This window comes from Salvelinus namaycush, chromosome 5 (assembly GCF_016432855.1).
Source record: "Salvelinus namaycush isolate Seneca chromosome 5, SaNama_1.0, whole genome shotgun sequence".
NCBI classification, from domain to species: domain Eukaryota; kingdom Metazoa; phylum Chordata; class Actinopteri; order Salmoniformes; family Salmonidae; genus Salvelinus; species Salvelinus namaycush.
In genome coordinates this window covers 65,888,621-65,902,026 of record NC_052311.1, presented here as the reverse complement: position 1 = coordinate 65,902,026, position 13,406 = coordinate 65,888,621, and the positions used below count along the sequence as shown (strand labels likewise).

The 13,406-nt window shown below is 45.7% G+C and overlaps 1 pseudogene; it reads left to right on the top strand.

Annotated features, from left to right (window-relative positions):
- Positions 1-11,473: 11,473 nt before the first annotated feature.
- LOC120047745 lies at positions 11,474-12,208 on the top strand (annotated as a pseudogene).
- Positions 12,209-13,406: the final 1,198 nt, after the last annotated feature.

Below are 13,406 nucleotides of genomic sequence, written 5' to 3'. Positions count from 1 at the left end.
TATAGATGCTCCAGATACACACACATCTGACATCCCTTTTACAGAGCAGCCATGTATTAAGATGCTTTAGCTCAAAGTTGTAGCACACCAGTCTACACAATGGATTTTTGATGAAAGGAATATTATTTGAAAGTACAAACAACTTAGTTTTTGGAAATGGGTCTGCTGAAGATCTGATGATCAAGGTGGAATGTAGGACAAAAAATCATATTGAACTCTGACCGAACCGTTCTACTCCTAACAAGATTTACCCAAATATACAGTGGGGAGAACAAGTATTTGATACACTGCCGATTTTGCAGGTTTTCCTACTTACAAAGCATGTAGAGGTCTGTAATTTTTTATCATAGGTACACTTCATCTGTGAGAGACGGAATCTAAAACAAAAATCCAGAAAATCACATTGTATGATTTTTAAGTAATTAATTAGCATTTTATTGCATGACATAAGTATTTGATCACCTACCAACCAGTAAGAATTCCGGCTCTCACAGACCTGTTAGTTTTTCTTTAAGAAGCCCTCCTGTTCTCCACTCATTACCTGTATTAACTGCACCTGTTTGAACTCGTTACCTGTATAAAAGACACACACTCAATCAAACAGACTCCAACCTCTCCACAATGGCCAAGACCAGAGAGCTGTGTAAGGACATCAGGGATACAATTGTAGACCTGCACAAGGCTGGGATGGGCTACAGGACAATAGGCAAACAGCTTGGTGAGAAGGCAACAACTGTTGGCGCAATTAATAGAAAATGATGATGGTCAATCACCCTCGGTCTGGGGCTCCATGCAAGATCTCACCTCGTGGGGCACCAATGATCATGAGGAAGGTGAGGGATCAGCCCAGAACTACACGGCAGGACCTGGTCAATGACCTGAAGAGAGCTGGGACCACAGTCTCAAAGAAAACCATTAGTAACACACTACGCCGTCATGGATTAAAATCCTGCAGCGCACGCAAGGTCCCCCTGCTCAAGCCAGCGCATGTCCAGGCCCGTCTGAAGATTGCCAATGACCATCTGGATGATCCAGAGGAGGAATGGGAGAAGGTCATGTGGTCTGATGAGACAAAAATAGAGCTTTTTGGTCTAAACTCCACTCGCCGTGTTTGGAGGAAGAAGAAGGATGAGTACAACCCCAAGAACACCATCCCAACCATGAAGCATGGAGGTAGAAACATCATTCTTTGGGGATGCTTTTCTGCAAAGGGGACAGAACGACTGCACCGTATCGAGGGGAGGATGGATGGGGCCATGTATCGCGAGATCTTGGCCAACAACCTCCTTCCCTCAGTAAGAGCATTGAAGATGGGTCGTGGCTGGGTCTTCCAGCATGACAACGACCCGAAACACACAGCCAGGGCAACTAAGGAGTGGCTCCGTAAGAAGCATCTCAAGGTCCTGGAGTGGCCTAGCCAGTCTCCAGACCTGAACCCAATAGAAAATCTTTGGAGGGAGCTGAAAGTCCGTATTGCCCAGCGACAGCCCTGAAACCTGAAGGATCTGGAGAAGGTCTGTATGGAGGAGTGGGCCAAAATCCCTGCTGCAGTGTGTGCAAACCTGGTCAAGAACTACAGGAAACGTATGATCTCTGTAATTGCGAACAAAGGTTTCTGTACCAAATATTAAGTTCTGCTTTTCTGATGTATCAAATATTTATGTCATGCAATAAAATGCAAATTAATTACTTAAAAATCATACAATGTGATTTTCTGGATTTTTGTTTTAGATTCTGTCTCTCACAGTTGAAGTGTACCTATGATAAAAATTACAGACCTCTACATGCTTTGTAAGTAGGAAGACCTGCAAAATCGGCAGTGTATCAAATACTTGTTCTCCCCACTGTATATATACAGTACCAGTCAAAAGTTTGGACACACCTACTAATTCAAGGGTTTTTCTTTATTTTTCCTATTTTCTACATTGTAGAATAATAGTGATGACATCAAAACTATGAAATAACACATGGAATCATGTAGTAACCAAAAAAGTGTTAAACAAATCAGAATATATTTGAGATTATTCAAAGTAGCCACCCTTTGCCTTGATGACAGCTTTGCACACTCTTTTTGGTTACTACATGATTCCATATGTGTTATTTCATAGTTTTGATGTCTATTTTTACTATTTTCTACATTGTAAAATAATAGTGTAAAGGAAAACCCTGGAACGAGTAGGTGTCCAAACTTTAGACTGGTACTGTATATCCCGGAAGACAAAACCAAGCCTACTCTCAAATGTGAACTTTCACTAGAAAACTAGCAGACCCACCCCTCCTACTACAGACACATGGAGAGAACCACCAGCAGACCCATCCCTCCTACCACAGACACATGGAGATAACCAGCAGACCCACCCCTCCTACCACAGACACATGGAGAGATCCATAGAAAACTAGCAGACCCACCCCTCCTACCACAGACACATGGAGAGATCCATAGAAAACTAGCAGACCCACCCCTCCTACCACAGACACATGGAGAGATCCATAGAAAACTAGCAGACCCACCCCTCCTACCACAGACACATGGAGAGATCCATAGAAAACTAGCAGACCCACCCCTCCTACCACAGACACATGGAGAGATCCATAGAAAACTAGCAGACCCACCCCTCCTACCACAGACACATGAAGAGATCCAGAGAGAACCAGCAGACCCACCCCTCCTACCACAGACACATGAAGAGATCCAGAGAGAACCAGCAGACCCACACCTCCTACCACAGACACATGGAGAGATCCACAGACAACCTGCTGATGTGCCCTTGAACAAGGCACTTAACCCTAATTTGCTCCAGGGGCGACGTACTACTATGGCGGCCCTGTAAAACAACACATTTCACTGCACCTAACTGGTGTATGTGACAATAAAACATATTGTTTAGGTGCAGAATGAAAGAAAGTAGAAGAGTCAAATAATATACAGTGAAGACGGAAGTTTACATACACCTTTGCCAAATACATTTAAACACAGTTTTTCACAATTCCTGACATTTAATCCAATTAAAAATGCAATGTCTTAGGTCAGTTAGGATCACCACTTTATTTTGAGAATGTGAAATGTCAGAATAATAGTAGAGAGAATGATTTATTTCAGATTTTATTTCCTTCATCACATTCCCAGGGGGTCAGAAGTTTACATACACTCAATTAGTATTTGGTAGCATTGCCTTTAAATTGTTTAACTTGGGTCAAACATTTCGGATAGCCTTCCAAAAGCTTCCCACAATAAGTTGGGTGAATTTTGGCCCATTCCTCCTGACAGAGCTGGTGTAACTGAGTCAGGATGTAGGCCTCCTTACTCGCACACGCTTATCAAGTTCTGCCCAAAAATTCTCGATGGGATTGAGGTCAGGGCTTTGTGATGGCCACTCCAATACCTTGACTTTGTTGTCCTTAAGCCATTTTGCCACAACTTTATAAGTATGTTTGGGGTCATTGTCCATTTGGAAGACCCATTTGCGACCAAGCTTTAACTTCCTGACTGATGTCTTGAGCTGTTGCTTCAATATATCCACATCATTTTCCTTCCTCATGATGCTAACTATTTTGTGAAGTGCACCAGTCCCTCCTGCAGCAAAGCACCCCCACAACATGATGCTGCCACCCCCGTGCTTCACGGTTGGGATGTTCTTCGGCTTGCAAGCCTCCCCCTTTTTCCTCCAGACATAACGATGGTCATTATGGCCAAACAGTTCTATTTTTGTTTCATCAGACCAGAGGACATTTCTAAAAAAGTACGATCTTTGTCCCCCTGTGCAGTTGTAACCTGTAGTCTTGCTTTTTTATAGCGGTTTTGGAGCAGTGGCGTCTTCCTTGCTGAGCGGCCTTTCAGGTTATGTCGATATAGGACTCGTTTTACTGTGGATGTAGATACTTTTGTACCTGTTTCCTCCAGCATCTTCACAAGGTCCTTTGCTGTTGTTCTGGGATTGATTTGCACTTTTCGCACCAAAGTACGTTCATCTCTAGGAGATAGAACGCATCTCCTTCCTGAGCGGTATGACGGCTGCGTGGTCCCATGGCATTTATACTTGCGTACTATTGTTCGTACAGATGAACGTGGTACCTTCAGGCATTTGGAAATTTCTCCCAAGGATGAACCAGACTTGTGGAGGTCTACAATTTGTTTTCTGAGGTCTTGGCTGATTTCTTTTGATTTTCCCATGATGTCAAGCAAAGAGGCACTGAGTTTGAAGGTAGGCCTTGAAATACATCCACAGGTACACCTCCAATTGACTCAAATTATGTAAATTAGCCTATCAGAAGCTTCTAAAGCCATGACATAATTTTCTGAAATTTTACAAGCTGTTTAAAGGCACAGTCAACTTAGTGTATATAAACTTCTGACCCACTGGAATTGTGATACAGTGAATTATAAGTTAAATAATCTGTCTGTAAACAATTGTTGGAAAAACTACTTGTGTCATGCACAAAGTAGATGTCCTAACCGACTTGCCAAAACTATAGTTTGTTAATTTAACAAGACATTTGTGGAGTGGTTGAAAAACAAGTTTTAATGACTCCAACCTAAGTGTATGTAAACTTCCGACTTTAACTGTATGTATATAGAAAGAGGTTAATTATACTATGTAACACAAGACCCAGAAGAGGGAGAGTCGATTATCATGACTATCAGTGACTGGCTGTGCTGTTCTGATGCTGGGGAAGCAAAAGGACAGCAGCTTGGAATATCCATCACATATGTGTCAGAAGAACACATGCTTTGCCTATTACCTCTTCCTCTGGTCAGGAGGACTACTGTATACTGTATTAAACTGATGATGCCAAACACCAATATACAGCCAACTCCTGATAAGTGTGCATCAAAGGAGGTTGGTGGCACCTTAATTGGGGAGGACTGGCTCGTGATAATGGCTGGAGCGGAATCGATGAAATCGTATCAAACACATGGTTTCCATGTGTTTAATGCCATTGGCACCATTCCGGCCATTATTATGAGCCGTCCTTCCACCAGCAGCCTCCTGTGGTGTGCATAGGGCATTGCAGTTTACCAATTAGAATTTTGGAGTTTGTGATGCTTTTTATTTGTATCTGCTTGTGCCAGTTAAATGCACGCATTCATGACAGTCTCAAAGCCAATGACGCTCCAACTGATCTAAATGTGTTCTCTCTCTGGGGACAATAAAATTACATTTTATTCAAACTTCATCCCAACCTCTTCATCCATAGAACTATTCTTACAAACATACTAATGTGCACTCTTGTCACCCCTCTCTCCATCTGTGTTATTTCATCATGTTTAAGTTGAGATAACTGAAAGATGACATTAAGCCTTATCTCAAATTCCCTCTCCCCTTCCTTGCTCTCTCTCAGCAGCTCTGGTCTCATAGACTAGATGTAACATAGAAAATGTGAATCTGAGACACTCAATTTAGTATGATATGTTACGTTTGGTATGGTTACATAAGGCAGATGGTTACTTAAAGGTTGCGAGTTTGACAACTCATAGACAACTTTAGCACTTTAGCTAATTAGCAACTATTCAACTAAACTCAGCAAAAAAAGAAATGTCCCTTTTTCAGGACCCTGTCTTTCAAAGATCATTTGTAAAAATCAGAATAACTTCACAGATCTTCATTGTAAAGGGTTTAAACACTGTTTCCCATGCTTGTTCAATGACCCATAAACAATTAATGAACATGCACCTGTGGAACGGTTGTTAAGACACTAACAGCTTACAGACAGTAGGCAATTATGGTCACATTTATGAAAACTTAGGACACTAAAGAGGCCTTTCTACGGACTCTGAAAAACACCAAAAGAAAGATGCCCAGGGTCCCTGCTCATCTGCGTGAATGTGCCTTAGGAATGCTGCAAGGAGGCATGAGGATTGCAGATGGGGCCAGGGCAATAAATTGCAATGTCCGTACTGTGAGATGCCAAAGACAGCACTACATGGAGACAGGACGGACAGCTGATTGTCCTCACAGTGGCAGACCACGTGTAACAACACCTGCACAGGATCGGTACATCCAAACATCACACCTGCGGGACAGGTACAGGATGGCAACAACAACTGCCCGAGTTACACCAGGAACGCACAATCCCTCCATCAGTGCTCAGACTGTCCGCAATAGGCTGAGGGAGGCTGGACTGAGGGCTTGTAGGCCAGTTGTAAGGCAGGTCCTCACCAGACATCAACAGCAACAACGTCGCCTATGGGCACAAACCCACCGTCGCTGGACCAGACAGGACTGGCAAAAAGGGCTCTTCACTGACGAGTGACGGTTTTGTCTCACAAGGGGTGATGGTCGGACTCGCGTTTATCGTCAACGGAATGAGCATTACACAGAGGCCTGTACTCTGGAGCAGGATCGATTTGGAGGTGGAGAGTCCGTCATGTTCTGGGGCGGTGTGTCACAGCATCATCGGACTGAGCTTGTTGTCATTGCAGGCAATCTCAATCCTGTGCGTTACAGGGAAGACATCCTCCTCCCTCATGTGGTACACTTCTTGCAGGCACATCCTGACATGACCCTCCAGCATGACAATGCCACCAGCCATACTGCTCGTTCTGTGCATGATTTACTGCAAGACAGGAATGTCAGTGTTCTGCCATGGCCAGCGAAGAGCCCGGATCTCAATCCCATTGAGCACGTCTAGGACTTGTTGGATCGGAGGGTGAGGGCTAGGGCCATTCCCCCCAGAAATGTCCGGGAACTTGCAGGTGCCTATGTGGAAGAGTGGGGTAACATCTCACAGTAAGAACTGGCAAATCTGGTGCAGTCCATGAGGAGGAGATGCACTGCAGTACTTAATGCAGCTGGTGGCCACACCAGATTCTGTCTGTTACTTTTGATTTTGACCCCCCCCTTTGTTAACCTTTAACCCAACTCCTAAACGTAACCCTAACCCCTAGCCCAGCTAATGTTAACCAGTTAGCTAATGTTAGCCACCTAGCCACCTAGCTAGAATTCGTAAAATATCATGTTTTGCAAATTTGAAACATGAATCAAATCAACATTTATTGGATGTATACACATACACTGAACAAAAATATAAACACAACATGTAAATTCCCTGAAATGTTCCATACGCACAAAAAGGTTATTTCTCTCAAATTTTGTGCACAAATTTGTTTACATCCCTGTTACTGAGCATTTCTCCTTTGCCAAGATAATCCATACACCTGGCAGGTGTGGCATATTAAGAAGCTGATTAAACAGCATGATCATTACACAGGTGCACCTTGTGCTGGAGACAATAAAAGGCCACTTTAAAATGTGCAGTTTTGTCACACAACACAAGGCCACAGATGTCTCAAGCGTTGAGGGAGTGTGCAATTGGCATGCTGGATCCAGGAATGTCCACCAGAGCTGTTGCCAGATAATTGAATGTTTATTTCTCTACCATAAGCTGCCTCCAACATCGTTTTAGAGAATTTGGCAATACGTCCAACCGTCTCACAACCGTAGATCACGTGTAACCATGCCAGCCCAGGATCTCCACATTCGGCTTCTTCACCTGTGGGATCGTCTGAGAGGGGGGTTGCTGTCTGTAATAAAGCTACTTTGTGGGGAAAAACTGATTCTGATTGGCTGGGCCTTGCTCCCCAGTGGGTGGGCCTGGCTGCCAACCCCTGGTTGCACCCTTGCCCAGTCATGTGAAATCCATAGATTAGGGCCAAATGAATTTATTTCAATTGACTGATTTCCTTACATGAACTGTAACTAAGTAAAATCTTTGAAATTGTTGCATGTGTCACGTCCTGACCATAGTGCTTATGTGTTTTGCTTGTTTTAGTGTTGGTCAGGACGTGAGCTGGGTGGGCATTCTATGTTGTGTGTCTAGTTTGTCTGTTTCTGTGTTCGGCCTAATATGGTTCTCAATCAGAGGCAGCTGTCAATCGTTGTCCCTGATTGAGAATCATATATAGGTGGCTTGTTTTGTGTTGGGATTTTGTGGGTGGTTGTTTCCTGTGTCAGTGTTTGTGCCACACGGGACTGTGACGGTTAGTACGTTTGTTGTTTTGTATTTTGTCTAGTTTTCTTGTTATTAAATCATGGAAACTTACCACGCTGTACATTGGTCCTCCGATCCTTCTCGCCTCTCCTCGTCTGAGGAGGAGGACGACTTAGACTGCCGTTACAGAACCACCCACCAAACCCGGACCAAGCAGCGTGGCAACGGGCAGCAGCGACAGCAGCAGCGGTACCAGGAGGAATGGACATGGGAGGAAACTCTAGTCAGACACCGTGTTATGCGGTGGAGCGCACGGTGTCCCCAGTACGCGTGCTTAGCCCAGTGCGGGCTATTCCACCTCGCCGCACTGGTAGGGCTAGGTTGGGCATCGAGCCGGGTGTCATGAAGCCGGCCCAACGCATCTGGTCTCCAGTGCGTCTCCTCGGGCCGGCGTACATGGCACCAGCCTTACAAATGGTGTCCCCGGTTCGCCAGCGTAGCCCAGTGCGGGATATTCCACCTCGCCGCACTGGCAGGGCTACGGGGACCATTCAACCAGGTAAGGTTGGGCAGGCTCGGTGCTCACGAGCTCGTGTACTCCTTCACGGTCCGGTATATCCGGCGCCACCTTCCCGCCCCAGCCCAGTACCATCAGTGCCTAAACCACGCACCAGGCTTCCAGTGCGTCTCCAGCCCAGTACCTCCAGTTCCGGCACCACGCACTAAGCCTCCTTTGCGTCTCCAGAGCCCTGTACGCACTGTTCCTGCTCCCCGCACTAGCCTTGAGGTGCGTGTCTCCAGTCCAGTACCACCAGTGCCGACACCACGCACCAGGCTTCCTGTGCGTCTCCAGAACTCTGTTCCTCCTCCACGCACTCTCCCTATGGTGCGTGTCTCCAACCCAGTACCTCCAGTGCCGTTATCATGCCCAGTGCCGTTTGAGCTGCCTGCCTGCCCAGCGCCATCTGAGCCATCCGTCTGCCCAGCACCATCTGAGCCGCCCGTCTGTCCCGAGCCGTCAGAGCCGCCCGTCTGTCCCGAGCCGTCAGAGCCGTCCGTCAGTCAGGAGCCACTAGAGCCGTCCATCAGTCAGGAGCCGCTAGAGCCGCCAGCCAGTCAGGAGCCGCCAGAGCCGCCAGCCAGTCAGGAGCCGCCAGAGCCGCCAGCCAGTCAGGAGCCGCCAGAGCCGCCAGAGCCACCAGCCAGTCAGGAGCCGCCAGAGCCGCCAGAGCCACCAGCCAGTCAGGAGCCGCCAGAGCCGCCAGCCAATCAGGAGCCGCCAGCCAGTCAGGAGCCGCCAGCCAGTCAGGAGCCGCCAGCCAGTCAGGAGCCGCCAGCCAGTCAGGAGCCGCCAGCCAGTCAGGAGCTGCCAGAGCCGCCAGCCAGTCAGGAGCTGCCTTCCAGTCATGAGCTGCCCTCCAGTCATGAGCTGCCCTCCAGTCATGAGCTGCCTTCCAGTCATGAGCTGCCCTCCAGTCATGAGCTGCCCTCCAGTCATGAGCTGCCCTCCAGTCATGAGCTGCCCTCCAGTCATGAGCTGCCCTCCAGTCATGAGCTGCCCCTCAGCCCGGAGCTGCCTTTCAGTCCGGAGCTGCCTTTCAGTCCGGAGCTGCCCCTCTGTCCTGGGCTACCTCTCTGTCCTGAGCTACCTCTCTGTCCTGAGCTACCTCTCTGTCCTGAGCTACCTCTCTGTCCTGAGCTGTCTCCTAAATTTAGTGGGGACCTTGGTGAGGATTCCTAGGCCAAGGTCGGGGGCGAGGGTTGCCACTCAAAGGACGCTAAGGAGGGTGACAAAGACAATGGTGGAGTGGTGGCCTCGTCCTGCGCCGGAGCCGCCACCGCGGACAGATGCCCACCCAGACCCTCCCCTTGAGTTTTAGGGGTGCGTTTGGAGTCCGCACCTCAGGAGGGGGGTACTGTCACGTCCTGACCATAGTGCTTATGTGTTTTGCTTGTTTTAGTGTTGGTCAGGAAGTGAGCTGGGTGGGCATTCTATGTTGTGTGTCTAGTTTGTCTGTTTCTGTGTTCGGCCTAATATGGTTCTCAATCAGAGGCAGCTGTCAATCGTTGTCCCTGATTGAGAATCATATATAGGTGGCTTGTTTTGTGTTGGGATTTTGTGGGTGGTTGTTTCCTGTGTCAGTGTTTCCTGTGTCAGGACTGTGACGGTTAGTACGTTTGTTGTTTTGTATTTTGTCTAGTTTTCTTGTTATTAAATCATGGAAACTTACCACGCTATACATTGGTCTTCCGATCCTTCTCGCCTCTCCTCGTCTGAGGAGGAGGACGACTTAGACTGCCGTTACAGCATGCTGCGTTTATATATTTTTTCAGTATATTTAGCAGATGTTATTGCGGGTGTAGCGAAATGCTTGTCATATAGTACTTTTTGCAAATTCGTAACATACTGTACATTTTGGAAATTCGAAACATATAATACGAATTATAATTCGTAACATATCATACGAAATGGGGATGGACATCGACAATTTAATACATAACGTTACCATACGAAACTTTACCATACGAAACGTAACATATACTACATGGAGTGCCTCGGATTTACATAAATAATAATACGAAATGCTCTGAGACCAGGCTCACAGACATCGTCTCTTGGATACACAGGCTAAAACACACGATCAGATGGGCGTTGCCTGCTCCCTTTAAATTCTCGTAGCTCCTGCGCAGTACGCTACTTCCCCAGCGGCTTTCAGTTCGGTAAGTAACCGTTTTTAACGGAGTAGGTTATCTACTGTAATAAACAGTAGATAATAAACAGTCTCAAACAACTTTAATAACTGTTTTGAGTTTATAAAGTGTGCCTAGCTAATGATCTGTCTCGTCAATGCAAACTTGTAGGCTTAAATGTTTATCAGTCTTTGCTTGCTTTGATTCAAAAATCCGTTATTCTATGGTTTGTTATGCAGTTTGATGGGCCATACTATTTACTGATTGACATAGTGTAGTATATCTATAGGCTAACCTTTTCATGTTTCATTGAAGCAATGTTTTTGTTTTTAGAACTCTTTGGCCTACAAACGTTTTTCTCAGCGGGTTCAAGTCATTTTATAGGCATTATTACTCACCAATTTTTAACAGCCTGATCTTCTTTACACTGAACTGTTGCAAAACCAGAGGTTAAAGGACAGTCTACACAGCTAGAGATGTTGGATGTTCCTAAAGAAAAGGGGCAGGCACTAAAAGAAAGAGGGGTCGACAGTAGAGGGAATGTGTGATAAGGAGTGGAAGGAATGGAACTCTACAGCAGCCAAGGAATGTGATTACAGAGCCAAAGAAGGCCAACTCCTATCCTCTCTAAAAGTGCATTGTGTGTTTGCATTAAAGACTAATTGTGGGGGTAGGCTATATTATCTGTCTAATAGAGATAAGAAGTAGTGATTTAATGGAACTGGCCTGAGTTGGGTTTGAACCAGCAGCCTGGCTGTTGCAGGATCTCCAGTGTGTAAGTGTACTTAGATACAGGGACTACAGTAGTACACCCACCCTAAATTACATCATCTCTCTCCCCTCCTCAGTGTCAATATCTGCAGCCATGCCGTCTGAGTTGGAGAGTTCCATGGAGTCCCTGATCATGGTGTTCCATCGCTATGCTGAAAAGGACGGTGACTGTAACACACTGAGCAAGAAGGAGCTCAGAGCTGATGCAGACAGAACTGGCCAGCTTCCTGAAGGTAACACTGACATCCCTCTCTCTCTCTTTTATGTCCCTCTGTTTTTATCTCACTTACCTCTACACTTTCTCTCTGTCGCTCATCTCACGCTCTTTCCCTCTCATTCTGATTTCTCTCTCACTTTATTTAGAGTATCCATAGTCAATCTAACCACCCCTCTCCTCCCATCTCTCTCCCCTCCTCCCATCTCTCTCCCCTCCTCCCATCTCTCTCTCTTCCTCATTCTCTTCATCTCCTCCATCTCTCAGTCCCAGAAGGACCCAGCCGCCATAGACACGATCATGAAGGATCTGGACCAGAATGGTGATGGGAAGGTGAGCTTTGAGGAGTTTGTCTCTCTGGTGGTGGGCCTCTCCATTGCCTGTGAACAGATCTACCAGCTCCACACCCAGAAGGCTTCTGCCAAGAAGTGAAGGACAGGACAAGGAGAAGCAGAGATTAATGCTTTTCTATAGGTCAAATAAGTCATTTTATAAATGTCTTACTGTTGTGAATAAACAGTGGCTTTCCCACTCTCTCTGTTTGTCACATTTGTCTGATGTGTGTCTGTCTGTCTTGTATTTGGCCTGTAATTTGTCGTGGTAATTTCCTGTATTACTCAATAAAGAGAGCCAACCACACACAAGTCAGAGTTATATTATAAATTCCATCGTTAATAATATATAAGCTTCACCATAGCCCTTTTTGACTCTCAGTGTCACGTTCCTGACCTGTTTTCTGTTTGTTTTTGTATGTGTTAGTTGGTCAGGACGTGAGTTTGGGTGGGCAGTCTATGTTTTCTGTTTCTATGTTGGTTTAAAGGGTGACCTGATATGGCTCTCAATTAGAGGCAGGTGGTTTTCATTTCCTCTGATTGAGAGTCATATTAAGGTAGGTGTTTTCACACTGTTTGTTGTGGGTGGTTGTCTCCTGTGTCAGTGTCTGTATGTTACGCCACACGGGACTGTTTTCGGTTTTGTTTGTTCGTTCGTTTTATGTAGTCAGTTTTCCTGTTATTGCGTTCTTCGTGTGTCATGTAAGTTCGTCGTCCAGGTCTGTCTACATCGTTTATTTGTTTTGTTAATTATTCAAGTGTAGTTCGTTTTTTCGTCTTGTTTAAATAAATCATGTCATCACACAACGCTACATTTTGGTTCAATCCCTGCTCCTCCTCTTCGGATGAAGAGGAGGAGGAAAGCCGTTACACTCAGATCAATTCAGTGTCTATAAATGAATTCTCTGAGAGTGCTTACAAAATAATTCTTAGTTTCATTTACAGCCAAGATACACCCCTCTCAACTTACAAAGAACCTTTTACTTGAAAGAGGAGTATCCCATAGCTTGATAACATTAGCTATAAATTATCGTTCAGTTTGGTCTCCTAAGACGAGGTTTCAATCTCATGCTTGGTACCACAACATTACCTCATCCAATGGCATATATCAATTGTCAAGTCTAGACACTCCCATCTAAAATACACCCCCTCCTGGATAAGTTCAGAAAAGACAGTGCGCCTCTTAGGTCATATAATAGGTCAAGATAAGGGCAACCTCAGAGGGGACATACAATGGTTCCAGACACTGCCATACTCTTTCCCCCAATGAGAAAAGTAGGGAGTGACTGGCGTACAGACATTGTATGAGATTACTAACTGGTTCCCCATTAATAACGCCATCCCTTCACATGGTTTAGGAATAGTTAGACACATTCCCATAAGAAAACAATGTTCCATTCTGTACTCCTCCCCTTCTGATATTCTACATAGCACCACATGGTTTAACAGATACATTGACATATGAAGAC